This window comes from Triturus cristatus, chromosome 2_2 (genome assembly GCF_964204655.1).
Source record: "Triturus cristatus chromosome 2_2, aTriCri1.1, whole genome shotgun sequence".
In the NCBI taxonomy this organism is placed as follows: domain Eukaryota; kingdom Metazoa; phylum Chordata; class Amphibia; order Caudata; family Salamandridae; genus Triturus; species Triturus cristatus.
The window spans coordinates 355,459,204-355,483,068 of NC_140582.1; the positions used below are offsets into that span (position 1 = coordinate 355,459,204).

The 23,865-nt window shown below is 47.1% G+C and overlaps 1 protein-coding gene across 1 annotated transcript in view; it reads left to right on the top strand.

Moving 5' to 3' along the window:
• The window catches only part of ALPK1 (alpha kinase 1), a 348,019-nt gene that overhangs the window by 111,630 nt on the left and 212,524 nt on the right, over positions 1-23,865 (top strand). The window contains exon 2 of the mRNA XM_085641431.1: positions 22,795-22,891. The gene's annotated coding sequence lies outside the window, so the exon portion shown is untranslated. The remainder of the gene's footprint in view (positions 1-22,794; positions 22,892-23,865) is intronic.

Here is a 23,865-nt window from a genome sequence, read left to right on the forward strand (position 1 = left end):
TTGAGCCTCCAACACTGTTTCCAAGTGTTCAGTAATTCAGTCTGCCTATGTGTCCCAGCCCCATGCAATGGAGGGTGTGATCTATCCAACTCTATGTCTAGGATGGCATTACAGCCCCCACCCAGTATCCAGGGGATGGTGTCCCAACCCGTCAAGGCTCTGCCCAGGTCACAGAAAAATTTGTCTTGGTTGAAATTCGGCGCATATATACTACCAAGAACTATGGGTAGGCCTTCCAAGGTGCCCTTTACGAGGATATATCTCCCTTACTCATCCGTACGCCGATCCACTTCTACAAACGGGACTCCATGGCGGGTCCAAATGGTCGCCCCTCTAGCAAAGGCCGAAACATTAGTGGTGAATACTTGGCCCCTCCATTTTTTCCGAGTTTTCATTGCCTGTGCCTCCATTAGGTGAGACTCTTGAAGGAAGACTATCTGCGCCTTCCTCCTAAGGAGGTAGGCGTGCACTCTGTGGCGCTTATGTACCGCTCCTAGTCCCCGTACATTCCAGGTCAGTAGGTTGTAGGAACCTAAGGTGGCTTGAGTACGAGACATGTATATGCTATGTGTGTCATGCACCGTGGAGCTTGTGAGCAAAGGTGGACCAGGAATTCCCCATCCCTTGTGAACTAAACATAAATGGTGCAGCTAATAAACAAAGCTGGGCCAAACATAGAACTGAAACGTACAAAGTCGATAGAACAGTGCGTGCGCTATGTGGGGGGCCAGCGCCGCCAACCATACTATTGCTTATATGGGTGTGGAGCTCCGGTGGCTCCACTGGGCCCTGGGGGGGAATCGTCTCATGGTATATTTATCTGTGCACTTTCCCAACACAGGAGTTTCCATATATGGGGCCGGGGTGGTTCACATGGGTGACCTAGCCAGAAGTGTCCAACAGCGTGAAAGATCAGAATACATTGCATACTTCAGAAACATCTTACATGCACAATCAATACGTCTCAAGAAAAAAGGATACTGTTCAGCGTGATACGTCGTGCCAGTGGTGCAGACAGTGCAAACCTATAGAAGCCTAATGTGCAAAGAATTAATCTTTATCCTTCAGTTGTCCAGCAGTCCATCCCCATTGGGGCGTTGCCGAGGGAAAGAGTGTAATGCTGTGGTCAGAGTACGATTGTATAGTACTGTCCTCTGAGTCCGTCACGATCTTTGTGTAGTCCTCGCAGAAGGATCCTGCGACTGCTAGTGTTTCCGCCCTGTCCGCCAACTTCTGGGCCGGCGTCGGCCCACGTCGTTCTGAGTTCTTCAGGCCTCTATCACGTCCTCGGGGTTGTTGTTGTTTTGACGGCGTGGGGCTATGCCTCACCAAGCCCGATGCCCTCACCTGGCTGTGTGCAATATCCATCACTTCCAACCATTCTTCCACATCTGTGGGGCTGTCAAAGTAATAAGATTTCTTGTCATGTATTACTTTGAGTAACAGTAGGGCGTATTTAAGCTGAGCCACCCGAAGCTTCTTCTTCACCGCTTGGAAGGAGGTTCGCTGGCATTGTACCATGATGGTGTAGTCCGGGTACAGGGAGATCCGCTGATTTTCGAATTGAATGTCCGCTGTTCTCCCTCGTCTTTTGCAATAGCACATCTCTGTCTCTGTAGTTCAGGACTTTTACTGTCAAAGGCCTTGGGGGTGCACCAACCCTCGGAGCAACCGTTGGAATCCGGTGTGCCCATTCCACACAAAAATACGGGGATAGGCCCTCAGGGGCAACATACTCCTGGAATCATGCTTCCATAAAGTCCGCAGGGTGAGTACCTTCACTTCGTTCCGGAAGCCCAATGACTCGAACGTTGTTGCGCCGCTTGCGGCCTTCCGTGTCCTCTACCCAGTCCTGGAGGCCGTTAACCTGCAGCTGTAGTTGTTTAATCTGCGCAGCATACTCGGTAAATTGTGGGTCTATACTGGTCAGCGCCTCCCCGTGGTCTTGCACCGTCTCGGAGAGTTTCCCATGTTCTGCCCTCAGAAGGGTAAGTCCGGTTGTGAGGGCCCCAATCTGCTGCTCCATTATTTTCTTAGAGTCTCTGATTTCCATCAGTATCAGATCCAGGTTTTCTGAGTTGGACTCAACTGACCCCGTGGCGAAAGTGCCTGGCGCAGTTTCACTAGTGTTGGTGTCAGGGGGTCCCCTCGCTGTCAGGCCAGCGTCCAGCATTTTGCCTTTTAACCTGCCCATTTCTCAGACTAGTCAATCACAACCGCAGGCACAAATTATATTGTTCCTGCCGCCGCATAAGGTCCCCACCTTTGAAGGATCTAGTTCTGGCACCTCGCTCCTCATTGGAGGTAAATGCGCAGTGTCTCTGGGTCCCCTGTCTTCGCTGGTCACCCCCGCTACTCCACCGCTGGTATATTATGGCACAATTTCTAATGCCTCACGAGTAGGCCAGTCGCAAGGTGGGCTGTCGCTCGCGCTGCTATGCCCAGTGTCAACGCAGCAGCCTTCAATCCAGGAACCCTAGCCGTAACTCCGCCAGTGCAGCCAGGGACAATCAGGTGTTACTCGAAACACCCTGCTTGGGGGGGGGGGGGGTGCACCATCCAGGCGGTCCGTGGCTCAGGTAAATCGCCAGCACATCTCGCCTTCAGTCCAGGCGCTCCCCCGCCCTTACGCAGTCCGCTGCGGCATAGGGCCCCGCAGGACCGCAGAAACAGTAGAGAAAGTAAAATATAGTGGGTGGGGAGGGGCCTCCTCTCCCGGCCCGTCTACCCGTAGTTCGCGCTCTCACCGCCTTGTGTTGGTGCGTTGCTCCGTAGTCCGATCCGGCTACCTGGTAATCCGCTCCGGCCGCCGTCCAATCCCAGGCAGTTAGAAACAACCACCATCTCCGGTTCCAAACATCAGGGCACAGGCAGTCGTAGGCGGCGAGGGCCTCAGCGTTTTCCTCCGCTCCCACGATTCTCCGTAATTAGGCCACACACCTCGTGCCCGCAGGCAATCGCTATTCGCCGTCCCCCTGTCCCCGGTTCTCCGGGATAAAGCTGATTTTGTCTGCAGTACAACAGTGGGCGACCGTCGAAACTCTCCGGGCAGCAGCTACACCCCGTGGCACAGTGTAGTCCCAGGATAATCTCCCCAGGGTGCGGAGCCTCACCAGGTCGCGTCCGTCATCTTGGGCGGTTACCACGCCTCCCAAATCCCTAACAATGATGATTCTGGGAGAGTATTGAACCTCATTGGGACTGCAGAGAGATGACTGCTACTTCATCATAATAACATGGGAAACTTCAAGTCTGCCATTTCCTCCATCTGACTCCAAGGAGTGTGTAAAGCTACCCTGCAAGATCGGCCTGCGTCTAATGCATATCACTGAGTAACTGCAAGACCATTTACGCATCTGCTGCTCACCAGGAACAGCTCAGGTGGAATGCTTTGCCATCTAACTGGGTGGGAAGCTGAGCTTCTGGAGACAGCTAAACTGTAATTGCCACCCTGCTAGGATTATGTGGGGCATAGGTACAATTTTCAGGCTGTTGTGCTATATTTTCTCCACCCTCTGATTTATGCCCACCTCCTTAGTTTGTGATTGCAGACCCATTCTTTTCATCTCGCCCATCTGGATGCCATATAAACCTGTCAGTGGTCCTGGAGATTTCATTAACACCAGCAACCGCTGAGCATCCTTTGCGTTTCTAGTTTTTGCCACTGATTGGGCCTTAGCCCATCCAGGGTACCTCGCTCCCTGCACACAATCATCTCTATAACCAGGGTCCCAACTTTGCGCCCTCATGCCCAGGCCACTGGGCAAGAGTACACTCTAGGGCTGGACATACTACAGTGGTGCTCATTTATTGTAATGTGGATAGTATGCTAAGTATTGTTCGTGGTATGGCCTCTGGCCAGTGTTGCTCCCAGCTCTCTGCTGCTGGTGCTAGTCATGATCCATATTTCACGTTGTCACTACCCCTTCCTTTCTCACAGGGATTCTGATTCTCGAGATGAGGCCTACTCGCCACAAATGCATCCAATGCCAGGGTGTGGAAAGCTTCAACAAGTACCACTGATGCACATACTGTCCAGTGGCAGCTCCTCCGCAATGGCGGAGGAGCGTCGCCCTACTGGCTCCAAATCAGCAGCTGAAAAATAAAACAATATTTTATTATAGTTTTATTTTTCAGCTGATGGCTGAGTCAGCGGGGAGGGGCGGGCCGGGCCATGGGAGGGGGGAGAAGGAGTGGTGTGTGCACTTCTAAGTGAGCATGTCAGTTTGACCGGCCGTCTTAGGCCAGCCAAACTGACATGCGCACTTATGTTTCTCCAACCTAACTGTTGGAGAAACAGCATAAACTCCCTGTGCATAGGCGAGCGTTAAACCGGCCCGCTCATGCCAAGCCCCACGCTGCTCTCATGCTTGAGAGCAGACCGGAGATTGGATGGAGAGCCCGTGATGCCAAGAATTTGAAGCAGAGGAGCGCAAGGTGGCCTGCAGCACCAGTTAAGTCTTCTATTATTACATTTTTTTATTAACCTCCCCCTGCCCCCCGTGACCCATCCTTGCCACCCTGCAGGCCCTCCACCCACTCACCACTCTTTATCTGTGTCAGCCGCCACTGATACTATCACCCATAGCCCTTTCACAGCCCGACTAAATTCACCCTTTACTCATTTAGGCAGTCACTCTCAGCAACTTTAGTGGTCTGAAATTATGTGAAGTGAGGTGTCTAATTATGATCAACTTATGACAAAAATAAAAGAACATGTCATATATAATGAGGTACCACTCCCTGAGACAGTAGGACCTGTGCATGACTATATCACGGGTGTTGGCTGAGATTAGTGTAAGGGGCCTTCACATTTATTTATCTATTTACTTTATGCTGCTGGCACCCAATCGCAGCTTTGCAGCGCTAGCAGGGTAAACAAAATGTTCCAAACAACACATTTGAATTGAGTACCCAAAACAGGGTAAATTAACTTTCAATATGTATGAATCAAAAATTACTCAACAGCAAGTGATGACCATAATAATAGGGGGACATGGTAACTGCGGAAACATTTCCTAAGGAGCCGTGTTAGTCGCTATGTTTTCTTCAGTGTTAAAGATATTCAAACATTTTGGGTCAAGTATTCATTATCTATATCAAATTCATAATAGCAGCATTTTCATTTTTTTAGGTCTCGCTGAGTCAGCACGCATGCGCTGCTCGGAGAGACATTTTGTTGATGAGTTTTCAAAGTACTGCTGGCTGGCCTAGCGCTTGTGTTCACGCGAGCGTGCACGCGCGCAGCCGGCCGCCAGCAGTTTTTCACGGGTCATTAGAACCGTGATGACTTTTGCAAAAGTAAAGAAATAGAAAAAAACATCTATTTCTTTACTTTTGCTATAATGACGGCACCCGCGCTTTACTTTTAATGTTCAAAGTAAAGCGCCGGTGCCGCGATGCTTGTTGACATTGGGGTTAGTAAACATGCTTGCTCTCCAGCCCTTTGGGGAGAACCCAGTCCTCTTTGCACTTCAAGCGTGACCCTTCATTGAAGCCAGTCTGGGTTTGCTTTTGTTGCCTTTTAGAGGAGAGGGTTCGCAGGGTAGCAATTCGGTCTGGACAGTCCCTTTTGGTACTAGACTCATATTCATTTGCTTATATCTGGTGTCTGCCTGTAATGGATGGGCTGGAATGCGACACGGGAATGACCTGTGGCCAGGTTAGTTGAAGTATTCCACCTATCTCTTTGTTCTGAGTCATCTTTGTGGCCACACTGTCCATCTTTTTATGTTGCCAGAAATCCGTATATTTCAGCGCTTTACATGAATATGCAAAGCAACCCTTTGACTGCAACAAAGTGCGGTGGCGCACTTTTTAACTGGGGCTCATTAAATATAGATGTGTGCGGACGGTTGAGTGCTTTGTTCTTGTGGTCTTTCTCGCTGCTGTTTTCTAAAAGTAAACAATGATTCCACCCATTGACTCTGAATCCAACCTGGCTGCAGGCGTCGGTTTGGGTCGGTACTTCCTGTTCTGCTTACGGGGTAAGAGGTGCATGCGCGGGTGGATGAGGAGGGTTGTGCAATGCATGCAGCAATATTGTCTCACCTGGCAGGCTGCACTAATTACTAGACAAGCGCCACTTGGGCAAATGGCCCGGGTTACCGTTGGCACACCTGATCGACGTCCCGTTGTTGTAAACAAGGCATCTAGGGCATTGGGGCTGGCATACAAAAATTTCCTTTCAGCCCATAGAAAAATCCCATCCCTAGGGGAGGTTGTTTTGCACTGTATCACATGGTCCCTCCCGCTGACTCAGTTTCACACACAAACACACAACCACACACAAACACACAACCACACACACACAACCACACACACACAACCACACACACAACCACACACACAACCACACACACACACAACCACACGCACACCACACACACACAACCACACACACACACAACCACACACACACAACCACACACACACAATCACACACACACACACAAACACACACAACCACACACACACAACCACACACACAACCACACACACAACCACACCCAACCACACATCCACACACACACCCACAACCGCACCCACGCCCACAACCGCACCCACACACACAACCACACACACAACCACACCCACACACAACCACACATACAACCACACACACACAACCACACACACAACCACACACACACACAACCACACACACAACCACACACACCCAACCACACACACACACAACCACACATACACACAACCACACATAACCACACTCACAACCACACCAAGCATTGGCATAGCCAATAGGTCTCACCTTTGGGACCTTATAAGTGTTTAGCCACGCAACCGTTGATGTGGTTGCACCAAGGATATTGTGCTGCATAACTAAATACTTAGAAGGTCCCAAAAGCGAGACCTATTGGCTATGCCAATGCTTGTTTAAAATTGTTTTTGAATGATTTGAAGTAAATGAATGTGCTGGACTATGCTTGTTTGTTATCCCACAGGGACGCCTCTCGGTGACTCAAAGAACTGTCACCAGGTATTGAAGGCCGCATCGCTGCAGTGTCGTTTGTAGCTCAATACGCTGTAGAGTATCTACTATATCCTTCTGTAACGGCTAGTCATGCTCCAGTACGTACACAGCTCATTCACGTGTACTGTCTGACTGGAAATGCTTCTGTTGGACTGGAAGTTCCTGACCTGCTGTTCACTCAGACATAGAAGCAGTGATCAACAGCAGGTTTTATCAGGGCAAACACTTTAGAAATAGAGCTGTCTCTAGCGGCCCGAGCTGTGAAAAGCCCCCAGGCTGCTTGCACCCATTTTTTCACGTCCTGTATGATTACAGAATGGGACTTTTCTGTTCGCAGTGTTGTTTGGTAACAATTCTTGCTTAGGCACAAAGGAAGTGCCCATGTAAGGGTAAGGGTGGAGTTCCTAATTGTGATGTTGACATGGGTTGGAGTCGGTTATAGTGTGAAATATGCCCCTGGTTTCTGGCTTTGTCCCATGTTAGCCTCTTTACAGCTTTTCACCAGATTCCAAGTTGCTACCAGGGGTGCCCCTCACCCCCACTCTGTGTAGAGTAGTATACCTCTTCTTTTAACCTTTACCATAACCACGTAAGCCCGCACTCATACAATATAATCAATGTCACTGAAAGTATGCGTCAGGGGAGGACCAGGTGATTTGGCAGGGTTGACTAAATGATGCAGCATGGAGAGGCATTTTTTTTTTATATATGTTTACTCATGGTAACACTGACTGGGCAACTATTTCACCTCATTAGTAATTGTAATTGCATTTATGTAGCACTTACTACCCCTGACGAGGCATTGAAGTGCTTTTCGGAGAGTAGCACGCTACTCTGGAACCCAAAAAGGATTAGTGGTGAATTAGTATAGGGAGATATGAAATTAATTTGAGCGGTGGACATGCGAGTTTTTTACTTGGACTGAAAATGGATAGTGGAGGGAAGAGTTTGCATTTATATGGTGCTTGCTGCCCCTGATGAGGTGTTGAAGTGCTTTTCGGCAGGTGGCGCGCTACTCTGGAACTCAAACAGGATTAGTGGGGAATTAGTACAGGGAAATATTCAATTAAATTGGCGGGTGGGTGTGTGAGTCTGTTTATTTTATTTGTTTATAAAGTTTTGTATAGCGCAAACAAGACCCAGGAGGGTATCAGAACGCTTGACAGTTGACGTAGGTAGGATAACATAGTGTGACAAGCACAAACGTTACAATTAGGTTCAAGACAAACGTTACCAGCGAAAGCATGACAACAACATAATTCAGAGCATTTAAAACAAGAACGTACTGATCCAATCATAGAGAAGAGTAGGCAATGTACACAGGACCAGTAGGATTATAGCCTGCCAACCCTATTAAACACCGGATTACACAAATGTAAAAGATAGCGATCAGGTAATGGGAGAAAGACAATGCATAAATAACATTCAAAGTTGTGGAGTGGACTGTTCACATTGTTAAACCCAGAAGTGTAACTGTGTGCTGGACAGTCATAGCATCAGAGAAGAGAGCAGTATTGAGGCAGCTGAACCAGGACTTTATGGCAAGAATTTCAGCTATAGGATTTTTTCCACTTCTTTTTTCAAGGAAGTGGTGAATGGGATTCGATGGACTTCCGGTGGAAAGGAATTCCAAATCTTAGGGGCCATGCCCGAGAATGCCCTGTTACTCGTTCTCTTTTTGTGGAAGATTTGAGGTTTCAGGAGCATTGAATTTGCACTTTGAGATGGACGGCCACCCCCTGATAATTCAAGTTTGTGAGCCAGATAAATGGGGGTCTTGAAGTGCAGTGCTTTGTGAGTCAAGCAAGCGATCTTTAGTTGTATTATAGCTTCATAAGGTAACCAGTTTAGGGATTTTATGGCTGGGGATATGTGATCATTTGTTTCAGTAATCAATCTGGCTGCGGCATTAATGGAAGCCGTAATTGGAACCAAGCTTTGTTTGGGGAGACCGCAAAGAGTGGAACTGCCGTAGTCAAGCCTTGGCAAGGCTAAAGCTTGAACCGCTGTTAGTAGGATTGAAGAAGGTAGTGGAGGGATAGAAGAGGGACGGGTCTAGAAAGTGTTTTTTGGAGATCATAGCAGTAGGAGGAGGTTTGGAATTAGTAAAGGGGAGGTGGAGGAGGAAAGAGTAAGTCAAAGTATGAATACACCATGCTGCTGAGCTGCGCATTATATGAAAATGACTGTGCTTCTTACTGTGTGATCCTAAAGAAATCATTTCACAATTCCCTTTTTTGCTTTGACTGTGAAACATGCTTAGAAGTGATTCTCAGGCCACTACCCAAAAAACCCTTTCCTGTATTGTCTGATGCACTATTTTAATAAATACAGCAATGCACAACTATTAAGCGGCCAGTCAATTTTTGCGAAAAGCATTCCCCTGCGGGAGAACACGTGTTGCGATTTTTTTATTCACTTTTGCTCATTTTGGGCTAGGAACATCTTAATTGTTAAAATCTGCAGATTACGTAGCAGATGATGGATTATGAGGAAAATGTGGCAAAGTAGTAATTATGCGGAAAAAGTGGTGGCAGCAGAATCGCATAGTTCAAGTGGCCGTAAATATAATTGCTGAGAAACAGTTTTACTCTTGATCTCGAAAGATTTATTGATGTAAGTTTTAGATGTACGAGTATGACATTTCATTGCACTTTGACACAATTTACAAAGTGCTCAGAAGGTTCCCTGCGCCTTATCTGTGCTTATCGGCCGCCACGGTATCTTCAGTCATGATGGGGAAAGTGTGTGACGCTAATGAGCACATGAAGCAGCCGGGGTTACAGCGGGCAGGACTTCTTTGAAGGAATTTTGACCTTTTTAGCATCGTTTTTTGTACCTTCCACTAGATGGCGGTGGTTCCACACATTACAATATCCAGGTTTTCGATAGAGAATACAGAAGCGACTGAACACGAAGAGCAGCTCGATTTTATTTGGGTTGTGAGGGTTACCTGTAGTAAGGCTAACTAATATTTCGGCAATACATGAGTAAAGGACAATGGTGTGCGATGAAGAATTGTCGGGTTTGTGTTGTCTGAGGTAGAGAGAGGTATGAGAGAGACGCAGACCTACCGCAACATGGCAATGTGGCATGGACTGTTTTTTACTGGGGGTTCCGTTAAAATAAAAATAAAAAACTTCCAGCATCGAAACTATATTAAAGTTAGGCACTTACTGTAAGAGCTTGCGTGCACAAAATTCAATAACTAGAAAAACAGAACTGTTGTGACAAGGCCCGGACTGGCAGTAGCGGGCACCGGGCAATCCCCTGGTGCGCCGCACGGGGGAATTGCTGCAAAATCGGCCCTGTAACAGGGAGGGGGGGGGGGGGGGGGCGGCCGAGCACTTTGCCAGGGCCGGTTTTGGTTCCCAGTCCGGCCCTGGTTGTGACCCGAAGACGTGCGAGTCGCAAGCTGCAGATGTCTTCTATTCCACAGCACAGAGACTGTATGTATCCCATACCGCACAGCTCGCTGTGACGCTATTAACATAGACTACTACACTCATGTATGTGTATCCCCCGCTGCACACCACCCTTTGTCGCCAGATGCATAAACGACACTTCCCTGAGTGGCCACCACTGGTGTACAACACCCAGTGCTGCCTGGTGCTCAGCCCTCATCTGTCCTTCATGCACTTTACCCTGGGCTCCCCTGGTACACATCATCCTGTGGTCCCCTAATGACGACAACAGCGTTCCCCTGTGACACTTCACCCTGTACTCCCCTGGTGCACATCACCCTGTGCTCATCTGCGGACCATCACTCTATCAACCCTACTGCCCATCACTCTGTGCACCCCGATGCACAGTACCCTGTGCCCCCTGAGTGGTATGTGTGCATACTTACTCAAGTGTGCACGGCTACCTGTGCTTATTTTGGCCTGTGTTTATGCTTGTTTGTATATTTCTTTGGTCAGTATGCATAGGTGTTAGTCTGCCTTAATGGGTGCCTGTAAGTGTGTTTGTCTGTCTGCTCGTTCTTGGGTTTTATGTTCACATTGTGCCCATATACTCTGAGGGTTTGTGTGCCTTCCCTCTACAAGAGCCAGTCATATACCCCTTGTCCATGCCTGTTTTCCGTTATAGTCAATTAAATGGACGTGATTTTTCATTGTAAAATACGAGAAGCTTCTGCATTTGCACTAAAAAAATACATGGAAAGATAACCGTGCAGTTTGTGATTGTCGGATAAACAACTGAGTGAAAATGATAGAAGACAAAATGTAACAGTGACAAAATATCGGAAAGCCGCAATACCTAATAATACATAAGAGTGTACGCTATAGAGTGGGATCCCATGGGGCCACCTCTGTAACACAAAAGAGCAAAATACATTAGAAGCTTGGCGTCCGCGGGCTGGCAGTCAGATGAACAGTAAGGGTGGGACTCAACACTGTGGGTTCAAGGAAGTTTACCTGACACAGAAAAATACCACCACAAGCACACAGAGCGGACGAGTCGACATAGTTGCTGGGTCCTGGGAGCCGAGCTGTTTTTATTTAATATTCCGTATTTGGAACTTTTTAAAAGCAGTCTTAATATACTGTGGTTTTATACGTGATCTATTATGTGGCTGATTGAGTTTTTCTTTGGTATTATCACGAGCTCTTGAGTGGCCTCTCACAGGAGATTAGGCAGATCAGAGGGGCTTCTCCCCAGTCGTCGCTGTATTGTGTTTTCGAGTATACGGATTACTAGAACCCGGAGTGTGTGACACCCACTGCCCCCCAGGGGTGGTCGCGTCCTGATAAAAGGGCCCCGGGGCGTCGCGCAGGAGATCATTGGTGTCTGGGCTGGTGGATAATCTCACGAGAGGACCCGGTATTCACTCGTTCTTCAAAGTGATCGCATTGTGGCCTAACCGGCGCTCGCGCGACCACGTGACGTAGCTTGTAGCTCCCTCTGAGGGGATTAGCCTCAGATCTCAGTGGGCTTTCAGGGCAGATTTCCCGTGAAGGCCTTCAGGCAAATCTCTGGGCATGCCCTCCACAGACATCCATAATGGTGGAAAAACACTACAGACCGCTCTGTCTGGCTGCCCTCGAGCTGCAGAATGAGGACAAACATGAAAACGTGAAAAAAAGGCCAGAGATGGTTGGAGAGACACCATGCATATTCTTGGATTTATATTCCTTTCTGGGGGCGCAGCACCCAAGCAGGCCCTCTCCTGAGTACTTTACTGGCATTTACCATAACCATTGATTCATTTGTCCACCTTTGAGGCGCCCATCACATTTGTACATATAGGGTCTCCAAACTATACTTGTCAGCCTCTTGTCTCAAACATGTGGGTGAAGACAGGCGTTTAGGTGGGTGATCCCATGCAGGTCAATGGAGAATGGACACCTTTTTGGAGGGCGATATAGTTTTGAAAAGGGCTGACTCCATTAAAGTCTATGGAGGTATTTTGTGTGAGGAGGGCGGGTAAGCAGAAGTGAAACTGGTCTGAGAACATTACATTTTTTACGGTTCTAATGCAAAGGTTTTTGCATATAACTGAGGCTAGACAAGCCTAGGGGTTTTTTATGAATGCGTGATCCTAAAAATACAGCGAACAAACAAAAACGTGTGATTTTGTGGATATTCACAAATTGTTCGCAGACATTGTCAAGCTGGGAAACACACCTGCAACTACTCCTGTTAAAGGTGTGAGTGAGTAAGTGTATTTCCGGGGTGAGGAAGTGAAGAGAAACATTCCTTATTTTAAGATGGGGATATGGGAAAGTGTTTTTACCACAAGGTAAAAATTGATTTCTTATCGAAAATTGAAAAGTTTATATGTGCAGATACCTTTTGAATAATCCATACAATTGTAGTCTACCTTCTTGTTTTGGTTTTGTGTTTTTGTAAGGTTCTAATATGCTAAAACATATATGAGATCAAACGCATATTTGTGAAAATTTACTTGCGCAGATTCTCCATAAAGTGGAAAATCGTAATGTTTGAATTTTTTTTTAATCCTCTAAAATTAGTAAATATACTCCAGACATAGGAAACTTAAATGGGAGTAGATTTCTTCAGCTACAAGCTGACCTTTGTGCGTCAGGGCCTTGGCTGATAGTAGAAGTGTGTGTGTGTATTTTAAATCTTACACTGCTGAAGGGGTTTCTATTTGGACACAGTGTGCTGCAAATGCATATTCATGAAAACAAGATATGTTTAGTGCCCCTTGGCGCTGACAAAGACTCTGTTGTTCCACACAGCAAGCCGGCGGGAATTGTGTGTGTGGCGGCATGACCGAATCAATGCAAACAGCCGGCCCATTCCCTGAGTCGCCAGCCCTCGCCTCCCCAACAATTCCCCCAATTGTCGTTCGTGACATGCCTGTCATTAAACGATGTCTTCGTTCAGCCATTTTTGGATAAAGATGATTTCTGTGCCCTCCATTTTATTTGACCAATAGCACTGAGCTGCGAGGAAGCCCCCTACTAGTCTATGGATTACTGTTCTGCTGCTTCAAAGGAATCTTTGATCTAAAAACAATATGCGCTGTTCCCAATCCAAGATGGCATTTTTAAGAGCACTTTAATTTATTGACCACATTTTAGATTGTTGTATTCTCTCGTATTGCAATGGTGTGTGTGGCCTTTTTGGTCTGAGTGGCGAAGCACTCAGGGTAGGGTCATTTAAGGGCATTTAATGTCTAGGGTACATAGGAAGAATGTACAGTAGGAATGATCTAGGCTGCTGGCAGTAAAATCGGTGAGACATTAAAGGAAGGACATTTTGGGGGGCGGGGCACTGTTGACGAGCAGCGTACCAAGGAGTCAAAGGGCAAATTATGTAAAAAGTTCTGGTGGTCCTCAGAGCTGGGTGGCCTGGCTGCCTTCTTGTCTTCAGAAGGAAGAGTTGACGTCAGTAGCAGCAATGGGACATTGGTTGTGGCTGCCCTTAACATCTCAAGACTCAAACGGAAAACCAATGTAGCTGCAAATAGTATATTTATAAGTACGGTAACGGACGTCCATCAGGGGTCGCCAGTGGTAGCAACTGCTTGCCCCTTGGTATTTTCTCCTGGCTCTGGTCTTGCAACCTCAAGTCAATGGGCCCGATTCACAGAACAAACTTAAGACTAAATCCTAAACTTAGTACCATTCTGGTATTCACAGAATGCACCTAGTACTTCTGGTATTCACAGAATGAACTTACTACTTTTGCTATTCACAGAATGAACTTAGTACTTTTGCTATTCACAGAATGGATTTACGACTACTAAACTTACGTCCGCACTCGGGCCGGAAATTCCGGCCCGGAGGCGGAGCTTCCGGCCCGGAGGCGGAGCTTCCGGCCCGAAGGCGGTGCTTCCGGGCCGGAGGCGGGGCTTCCGGCCCGGAGGTGGAGATTTCGGCCATAGCTAAATCAGCCAGAATCCCCACCTCCGGGCCGGAAGCTCCGCCTCCGGCCCGGAAGCCCCGCCTCCGGGCCGGAAGCTCCGCCTCCGGGCCGGAAGCTCCGCCTTCGGGACGGAATTTCCGGCCCGAGTGCGGACGTAAGTTTAGTAGTCGTAAATCCATTCTGTGAATAGCAAAAGTACTAAGTTCATTCTGTGAATAGCAAAAGTAGTAAGTTCATTCTGTGAATACCAGAAGTACTAGGTGCATTCTGTGAATACCAGAATGGTACTAAGTTTAGGATTTAGTCTTAAGTTTGTTCTGTGAATCGGGCCCAATATGTGTTGATGACTTTCCAAGTGTATTTGAGACAAGATTACATGCTACTACAAATTTAAATTTTATCTTTTTACCTCTTGCACTGAAGAGACAAACTAAACAACACACTGAGACAGTGTAAATGTGAACACACTATTTTGTTTAAACAAATCAGAACCGGCACCTATTGGGCATAAGCCGTCTTCTGTTTTCCATCTTGTAGTTTTGCTTTGCTATCAGTACACTGCTGCTCTCTAGCTTGCATTCCAATTAGGCACCTACAAAGTTGAAAATTAGAGCTGCAAACTAATGCCCAATTTATTATTATTTTTTTTTATCAGAAAGCTGCACATAATTTTAGGAATCCTTATTGTGCTTTTATGGATGAAATAGTAGTAATTAAGAGTGTATAATTATAGTAAGGCAAAATGCTTCAGATAAGTGTCACTTGCTGGTAGTTCTAATCACAAGTCCAATTTGGCCTTTAATCCTTCTAAGCCTGCTAAATAAAGTATTATTAATTTGGGTAATGTATTATTTTCAATGCTTAGAAATGGCAGATGTGTGACAAATGGATGAGTCTTACTTTCCTTATACTTTCTCATTGTATCTTACTTGTACTTCGTAAGCATTATTTTAGCAGAGGTGTATATATATATATGTGTGTGTTTGTGTGTATATAAATATATGTATATATATGTATATTCACTGAAAAAAACAAAGGTTACAAGGACATTATAGTTTGGTTCAGATTTCACTCATACACAACCCGTGCAATTCTGCCTAAGCTACCTATAACTAACACCCGCAAAACGCACTGCTTATGACCTCACATATTACATCACTGATGACATAGTCAGTCACATCACTGATTACATCGCAAATGACATCACTGGTAACATCATCCAGTGATTGTGAGTGTTTTTGATTTTTTGTGTGTGTTAAACGTGTATACTAAGGTACCACAAAAGCTAAATTAGTATACTTTGTGGACTACTAATGAGCGATTTTTTTAACATGGTTTATGTGAGTTGCTGTGTGATTGTGTGTATCTGTGTGTGAATGGGTGTCTAAGGGACTGTACAGGTGTTTGAGTGGCTGTATGGGTTTATAAACAGGTGTCTAAGAAGCTGTGTGGGTGACTTAGTGGCTGTGTGAGTGGCTGTATAGGTGAGTGAGTGGCTGTATGGGTGGGTATGTGGGTGTGTCAGTGACTTTATGGGTGAGTGAGTGGGTGTCTGAATGCCTGTATGAGTGAGTGACTGGGTTTGTAAGTGGCTGTATGGGTGAGTGAGTGGCTGTTTGAGTGAGTTGGTGTGTGAGTGGCTGTATGGAACAGTGAGTGTCTGTGGGATTGGTTGTATGGGTGAGTGAGTGGCTATATGGATGTGTGAATGGGTATGCAAGTGGTTGTGTGGGTGTGTGAGTGAGTGGCTCTCTTGAGACTCTGTATGGGTGAGAGTAGGTGCATGAGTGGCTGTATAGGTTAATAACTGGGTGTGTCAGTAGTTGTATGGGTGAGTGTGTGGCTTGTGAGTGGCTGTATGGATGTGTGACTGGTTGTATGATCAGGCTCTATTAGTGAGTAAGTGGGTATGCAAGTGGCTCTATGGATAAGTGAGTGGTTGTGTAAGTACTTGTATGGGTCTGTGAATGGGTATGTGAGTTGTTGTATGGGTGTGAGTGGGCGTATGAGAGGTTAAATGAGGGTGTGAGTGGGTGTGTGAGTGGTTCTGTGGATGATGTCATCAGTGACATCACTGACAATGTCATGAGTGATGTAAGATGTGAGGTCTCAAGCAGTGCACTGCGGGGGCGTAAGTTATAGTTAGCTCGGGTAACTATAACTGCTGAATTTCACTGTTTTTGTACGAGTGAAATCTGAGTCCAACTATAACATCCCTGTAACCTTTGTTTTTTTTCAGTGAATTTTTAATGTTTTGAAGAATCCCATTTCAAACTATAATGTCCCTGTAACCTTTGTTTTATTCAGTGAATTTCTAATGTTTTTTTAAATTAAATTTCCTATCTATAACATCCCTGTTGCCTTTGTTTTTTTCAGTGAATTTCTATGGTTTTAAAATTCTATTTCCTAACTATAACGTCCCTGTAACCTTCGGTTTTTTAAGTGAAGTTGTAAGTTTTTTTAAAATGTAATTTTTTAACTGTAACCACTGCCCTTTGTCACTAAGTGTGTGAGTGAGTGCATGAGTGCCTCAGTTGGTGTATGAGTGTCTGTGTAGGTTTGTAAGTGGATGTAAGAGAGTATGAGTGGGGCTGTAATTGGGTATATGAGTGAGTGGGTCTGTTACTCTCTGATAGGGGTGGGCAGTAAATTCCACAACGTAGTTTTGCCACTCCATGCTGTGCTTGGAACATGGAGTTCAGCAAAATATTTGCTAACTGCCGGTGGCGCAGAGTTTACCAGTGCACTCACCCCTAGACTTTATCCCCCAACCATAGTGCGCCAGGAGGCCCCTTTCAAGAGTGGTTGAGAAAGGGGGTGGGGCCACTGATGAGGTATGAGCAACCTGCTGTGGGGGACTTATTTGTGGAAATTATAGGGGTTCCAGTCCCCCAAAGAGCCTCAGCAGCCAAGGGGACTTCATCCCCCAACCAGTAGTGCACCAGGAGCCCCCTTTGCAGAGTGGTTGAGAAAGGGGGCGGGGTCTCCAAGGAGTTCTGAGCAATCCCTCTGGAGGGGACTAACTTGTGGCAACAATAGGGTATTTGCCTGATAAACAGATAGGGATGGGTGCGATTTATTCAGCTCCATTCTGATTAGCCCATCAGTTGAAAAATCCAGCCAAGAGCAAATTAGGACATGGAAGGAGGTAGCAGGGGGCAGCACAGTGGCAGGTGCTGGCCAAGGTACAAATAGTGGCTGCTGTTCACCTGTCTGGAAGTGGAGACTGCAGCAGGAGTATGCAGAGAGAGATAGGGCACCCCAGGCGATGCTGCGCAACAATGCAGTAATGCAAAGTGGTAAGGTGATGCTGGAAATATGGCCACAGCAAGGCTGTGCAGCAGACTAATAGACTGGACACAGCAGAGCAGGATGGGTCGTGCTGTGGGCACTGGGTGCTGCCCACCTGTCTACTGGGCTCTCACTGGGGCTGTCACTGCACTGTGTAGCAGTGCTGCCTTCTTGGGAGTACAGCAGATGTTTTCTTCTCCCATCTCCACTTTTTGAAGGTGGAGGAGACAAATACCTTCTGCTGCCTCCTATTTTCTGCTGGTGTTTATTATGTAAAAACAACCATTGATGGACAGAATGTAGAACAATGTCATACATTCACCCCAGTACAGAGATCTGGGCCTAAATCCATCGTTTTTTTGCTCACGATGCCCTTCCAGTTTGAACCCAGCCATATGCAAATCAGTCTTGACCCTGTGCCTCATGGGAACAGTCCAGCCCGAACTGCCAAGCCAGGTCCTCCCTGGACTGGAAACAAGCATCCTAGGACCGGTTTCGGGGTTTCACGCCTCTTCGGCCAGGATAGCTTGATTCCAGTGGCATGGAGAGCACGGGACTCACATCTGAGCATACCCGTCCCACTCGGGGTGACAAATGCAAAAACAACAATTGATGGACAGAATGTAGAACAATGTCATACATTCACCCCAGTACAGAGATCTGGGCCTAAATCCATCGTTTTTTTGCTCACCATGGCTCTCACTGGGGTGGTGTGGTGGGCAAAAGAACGATGGATTTAACCCAGATCTCTTGACTGGGGGAGAATGTCTGCATTGTCAGCATTCCGTCCATCATTTGTTTGTTGTAACGCTTTTCGCCCTAAGTGGGATGGGTATTCCCAGACATGGGACCCGTGCTCACTACGCCACTGGAGTCAAGCTATCCTGGCTGATGACGGCTGATAGCCAGAAACCGGTCCTAGGATGCTTGATTCTGGTCCAGGGAAGACATGGCTTGGCAGTTCGGGCTGGACTGTTCCCATGAGGCACAGGGTCAAGACTGATTTGCATATGGCCATGTCTAAACTGGGGTGGTGTGGTGGGCAAAAGAACGATGGATTTAACCCAGATCTCTTGACTGGGGGAGAAAGTCTGCATTGTCAGCATTCCGTCCATCATTTGTTTGTTGTAAGGTGTTTATTATGTAACAGTGTTTGCAAACATAGTATAGTTAATTTCATACCAATTTCCCATTTTATATAATTCACAAAAATGGCCAATATTGATACGCTTGGTCCTTGTGTAGTGGAACCATATCCCATTTATTTTGCATCACAGAAATGTCTTTTTTTTCATTGATTTAAAAATTACCTATCTTTTTGTGACAAGTTTTTAACTCCAAAATGGTGTGTTCATCCACTTTCCTGCTGATTGGACATGGCTCATTTGCTACCCTTGTTCTTTGGGTGATACTTTTCATAATCCCTCTCCAGATAGGGGTTGGTTCAGGGTGTTCTGATCTGGAAGGGGCATCTGTTGGGACAGAAAAGTCCTCTGAATGGTAAGAGATGTGTAACCTTGTCCTGAGTGCCCAACTGTTCTGTTGTCTGGATCCCTAGTGCTGATGTCTTGTCATAGTCCAACACGGATCATGTGGGTTTGCCTTGACATAGGCCTGTCTCACAAATTGCGGTCTGGTTGGATTTGGAGGGATGTCCAAAGTGCTACCCTCATAGTGGTTTAGGCTACCAGCTTCACCACAAGATTTAAGCAACACAAGTTTGGTGGTGGCAGCAAGCAGCATAGTGATCAGTGGTAGTGAACAGGACCTTTTTTAAACTGTGTCACTGGAGTGAGGCCTACAGGCTCACTCGCCTTTTTAAAAGTTGAGCTGCTGTGTGCTTAAATCAATGTTTGCCTACATCATGTAGATGTGGAGTCTTCTGCAGCGTAAGGTAGTGACTCTGCTTTATTTGTACATGTGCATAGGAAGGGTACTGTAGAAGGATGGACCAGCACTGTGCAATACATATGTGGTTAGTTCATGTGATGGGTGCATGTATCCCTGAGAGGAATACATTACATGAGAGATGCAGTGCTGTGCAGTCTGTGCCCAGGGACTGCGTGTGCTAGAAGTATATGTGCTTGAGTGAAGAAAAATACATTAACGTTGAAGAGTTGGGCAGCACACACATAGCGAGTGTGTGTGATGGCAGTGTGTGTGTTTTAAAAAAAAAGGCACACGTGGTTAAATATAGGAAAGCTTCAGTACTGAGCAGACTGAGTGTGTGTGCTGAATGCATGTGTACATGTGAGGGTACAGTGCATAGAGGTGTAGTGCTTAAGAGAAAGGGTGCTATAAATGTACAGTGAGTAAATGTGCCTGCAATGGTACATTCTATGGAGGACCCTGGGTTCCATTTCTGGAATCCCAGGCCACTCTGGTAGAGACATGAGGAGGCAAGGGATCGCCTCAGACAGATTTGTATATTGTTGCATTCCTGTGAGCTGTGTGGGGACACACTGAAAGGAAAAGGAAGATAATCCCACTTTTCATCTCCAAAGACTGCTATTTGATTCAGTGGTAGATCACAAGGAAGGGGTCTGGACACATTCTGGGAAGGGAGATGGGGCTGATAAGAAATTCAGATAGAGTAGGGCTGGGATCTTGGATTAACCTTTTGATGCACTTATCACTGTGGCTGATATCCAGGTGTGAACTCTGGTCGTCCCTTGAACTGTGATGTGGACAACTCGCTTCTGAGTTGTGCCTGCTGTGGCAGACCTTTTCATGAAGAAAGATAAAAAGGCGAAGTGCCTACTACAAAAGAGGCAGAACCCCAACATAAAAACATCAAAGACCCAGACCCTAAATTTCATTTGGCGTCTGGATAAGGACTACAAGAAGGGGAGGTTGAGTCCCCAAAAATGTGTCATCTGCCAAGCTGCCAGACGGGCTGTGTGAGAAGGGGAAGCTCTACAAGACTTCTGCCTGTGACTAGGACTGGGGGCCAAGGCCTGCTAGTTTCCCTGCTAGGAGAGGAGACATCATGCAGGGAAACCAAGACCACCTGCCCTGGAACCTGTAGCACCAGTGCCTGCCTGCTTGCTAAGACCAGTGTGCCTTGTGAGGAAAAAGAGAGTGTTTGGAGTCCAGTCAGGAGCTCTACCATGATGGCTCTCTATGCGAGGAGTGAGGAATCAGCTGTGCAGCGATAGGGCCTTAGCCCGTGTGCAAGACTGTTTTCGGCGACCCTTGTATGCCAGGAGACGGTCATTGTAGACTGTGTTAAGTATCAAGGGCTGTGTGGAGGGCGCCAAGCTCACATGGCCTCATTGCAGTGATACCGTATGCCAGAGGGGCCACCGGTGAAGAAGTTGTGTGACCTGCATGCCAGGACTCGTGAGCACCTGAACAGTGACCCCATATGCCAGGAAGGGCCGCCTAGGTGCGGGCGATTGCCCCATAGCATTCTACAATGCGTCTTCAGATATCAGGCCATCGCCGGGACCGAAGTGAGTCTGTGGCCGGTGAGTCTAACCGCACAGATGGATCTGACATGATTGACCCACCTTGGACCAGGAGGACACCGAGGAGGATAACGCACCATTCAGGAGCTAAAGGACTGAATCCCCTCCACGCGTGCAAACTTGCCTTACTGAATCACTAGAAGCTGCTCCGATCTCTGGGGCGAGCGCCTGCTTCACTTTGAAGAGTGAGCCTGAACCCTCCTGATGCTGCTGCATGTACCGCGAGCAGCCTGACTTCGAGCAGGATCGGATCTTGGGAATACCTTTGCTGAGGGCACCCACTGTAATGCTGAATGCTTTTCTGCTGCTGGAGCGTGTAAGACTTGAACTAGGGTTTTTGGGGCACTGGGGAATTCATGGCTGATGGGGCTGCGGACTATAGACACTTTTGACTGACATCCTGAAGAGTCAAAAGGGAACTCTTGATTACGGCCTAATAGTTTGCATTTCCTGGATGTGGCCACCAGTGATTGAGGAATAATCTCAAACAAGTTACACAAAAGAGGGTGGGACAGGGATTTGCCCGACAACTACTAGAACCCTGACTTTAAGGGGGACTGTGTTGTTGCTTCTAAATGCATGTGTAGAGTTAGAAATAAAATACAACTTTTTCTTATAAATGCAAGTATTTGGCTGGACCTTGATTTATTGTTCAGACTTTATTCACCTTGAGTTATAAGTCGTGCTCACTGACCTCTATCTACATCACCTCCCCCCCATGCCCCCTGGGAGCCTTGACTGCTTGACCATATCTGCCACTTAAAAATGCAGAAGGGGTTCTTAGCCCAGTTGCGCAGGGTCCATAGGAGTAAAAGGCCTCAACCACCACGTTTGGGCCAAGTAGCCCCTGCGTACCACCCCGTTGCCCTTTGAAAGGGGTTCTGACAACCGCCCTGTCTTACTTTTTTTTCATGGTTTACCATTGCAGAACTTGTGTAAGTGAATACTAGATTTGCATTTTGTAAGTCCCTTAAATTATATTTTCATAACGAGTTCTGCAGAAACTTTTATATATGCCTTTGAAAAGCACACAATTTCTGAAAGTCGTGTAACTTGAAATTTCCATAAATTTCGCATTATGCTATTTTATGTAATTGTAATCTCTGGAAGATCTTTTTTTACTAAAACTAGTCTCCTACCTGTATCTTGTGAGACTTTTTCATGTGAAGTCTGCGCTCGCTTTGAAAAAATGTCACCAGACATACCCCCAAACCACATCTCGCTGTGAAAGCATAATTTGTATTCTTACAACCCTATTAATGACGTTTTCTCAGCTCACCCGATGCATTGCCACATATGCTGCATTCCCATTCCCTTCAGCGTGTCCATGGCTCCTGCGTGCTTTCGGTTATGGTTCATGACTGAACTCGCCGGGGATGTTCATTTAAATCTACATTGGGTAATCATTCTTTTCAGACGGTGAGGGCGAGAAGCATTCATTGCGTTTGATGGTAGTTGTTGACAGAACGTTCATTGCAAGGGATTTGCTGTTATACGTTTCCAGGTAGCGGTTGTTGTCAGGACACAAAGGCGTTCTGTTTTATAAGTTATGATACTTGTGTGTACTTCAGTGGGTAGCTGGCTGATTTGTGCACGTCTTCTTGCTGGTATCCATGTTCATGGTGCGTGATAGTTCTTTTTTTAACTGAAAAGTTAATGTATACTGTACCTTCTCAATTGTTTTGTTTTTCTCTCACACAGGGTCGCTGATTGTGTCATCGGGCGAAGTCTCCCTGGCTCTCGTGGTTGGTGGACTATATATTTCCAGCACTCACACGAGACAGACCTCTGGCAAGGGAATGTCCTATTACTTACCGGTAATCTTCATTACTCCTGGTCCCGTAGTCCTCGTCCCATTCCTTACAAAGTGGAGATTACTATCTCCGCGACAGAAAAAAAGAACAGGAGCATGCTGGGATACCTAACCCACTCCCTCCCGCTGGGAGTACATAAGCGGTACCAGCCCAGCATGCAGCCTGAAAATACCAAGCCAACAACCGGAAGGCCGGCCGCCAGGGAGGGAGGGAGGGAAGTAAGGAATGGGACGAGGACTACGGGACCAGGAGTAATGAAGATTACCGGTAAGTAATAGGACATTACCCCCAGGTCCCTCCGTCCTCGTCCCATTCCTTACAAAGTGGAGAATACCAAAGCAGAGAACCCGGCCTACCGGAACCCCACCAAAGCCAGGGTCACCAGACCGAGAAAAACGGACCCCAACAGAAGCAATAGGGAGCCCACAAGAAAAGCAGGCAGGAGAACACAACCAGCCATGCCTCCAACCAAGCCGAAAAGAACCCAGACCCCAAAAGAAGCAGGGGACTAGCAAGAAAGGACCGCAAACGAACACAAGACCCCCCAGGAAAGCCCGAAGGAGGCCCCGCACTCAGAAGCAAGACCCAAGGAAACCCCCAGAGGGGCAGAAAGAGAAACCACCACCCCTAACCACCAGGGAAAGGGAACCCCGGAGAAGCGGAAGCGCCCCAAAGGAGCAATCCAACCAGGAAGGACAAACAACCCGGGAGAAAAACCACCAAGGGAGAAGCCCACAGCCCCAGGCAGCACCAAGCAGCTGCAGCAAATGGGACAAAACAGCACAACCAGGCCCAACGCAGAGCACCCGAGAGCATGACGCACAGGGAGACACGCCAAAGACCCAGGAAGGAACAGAGTAGGGCAAGCCAGAGAGCGAACCCCCCAGAACAGAGAAGAAGGCGACCCACAGCCGGACCAATCCACAAACACCACACCAAGAGGCGAGGGGAATGAAGA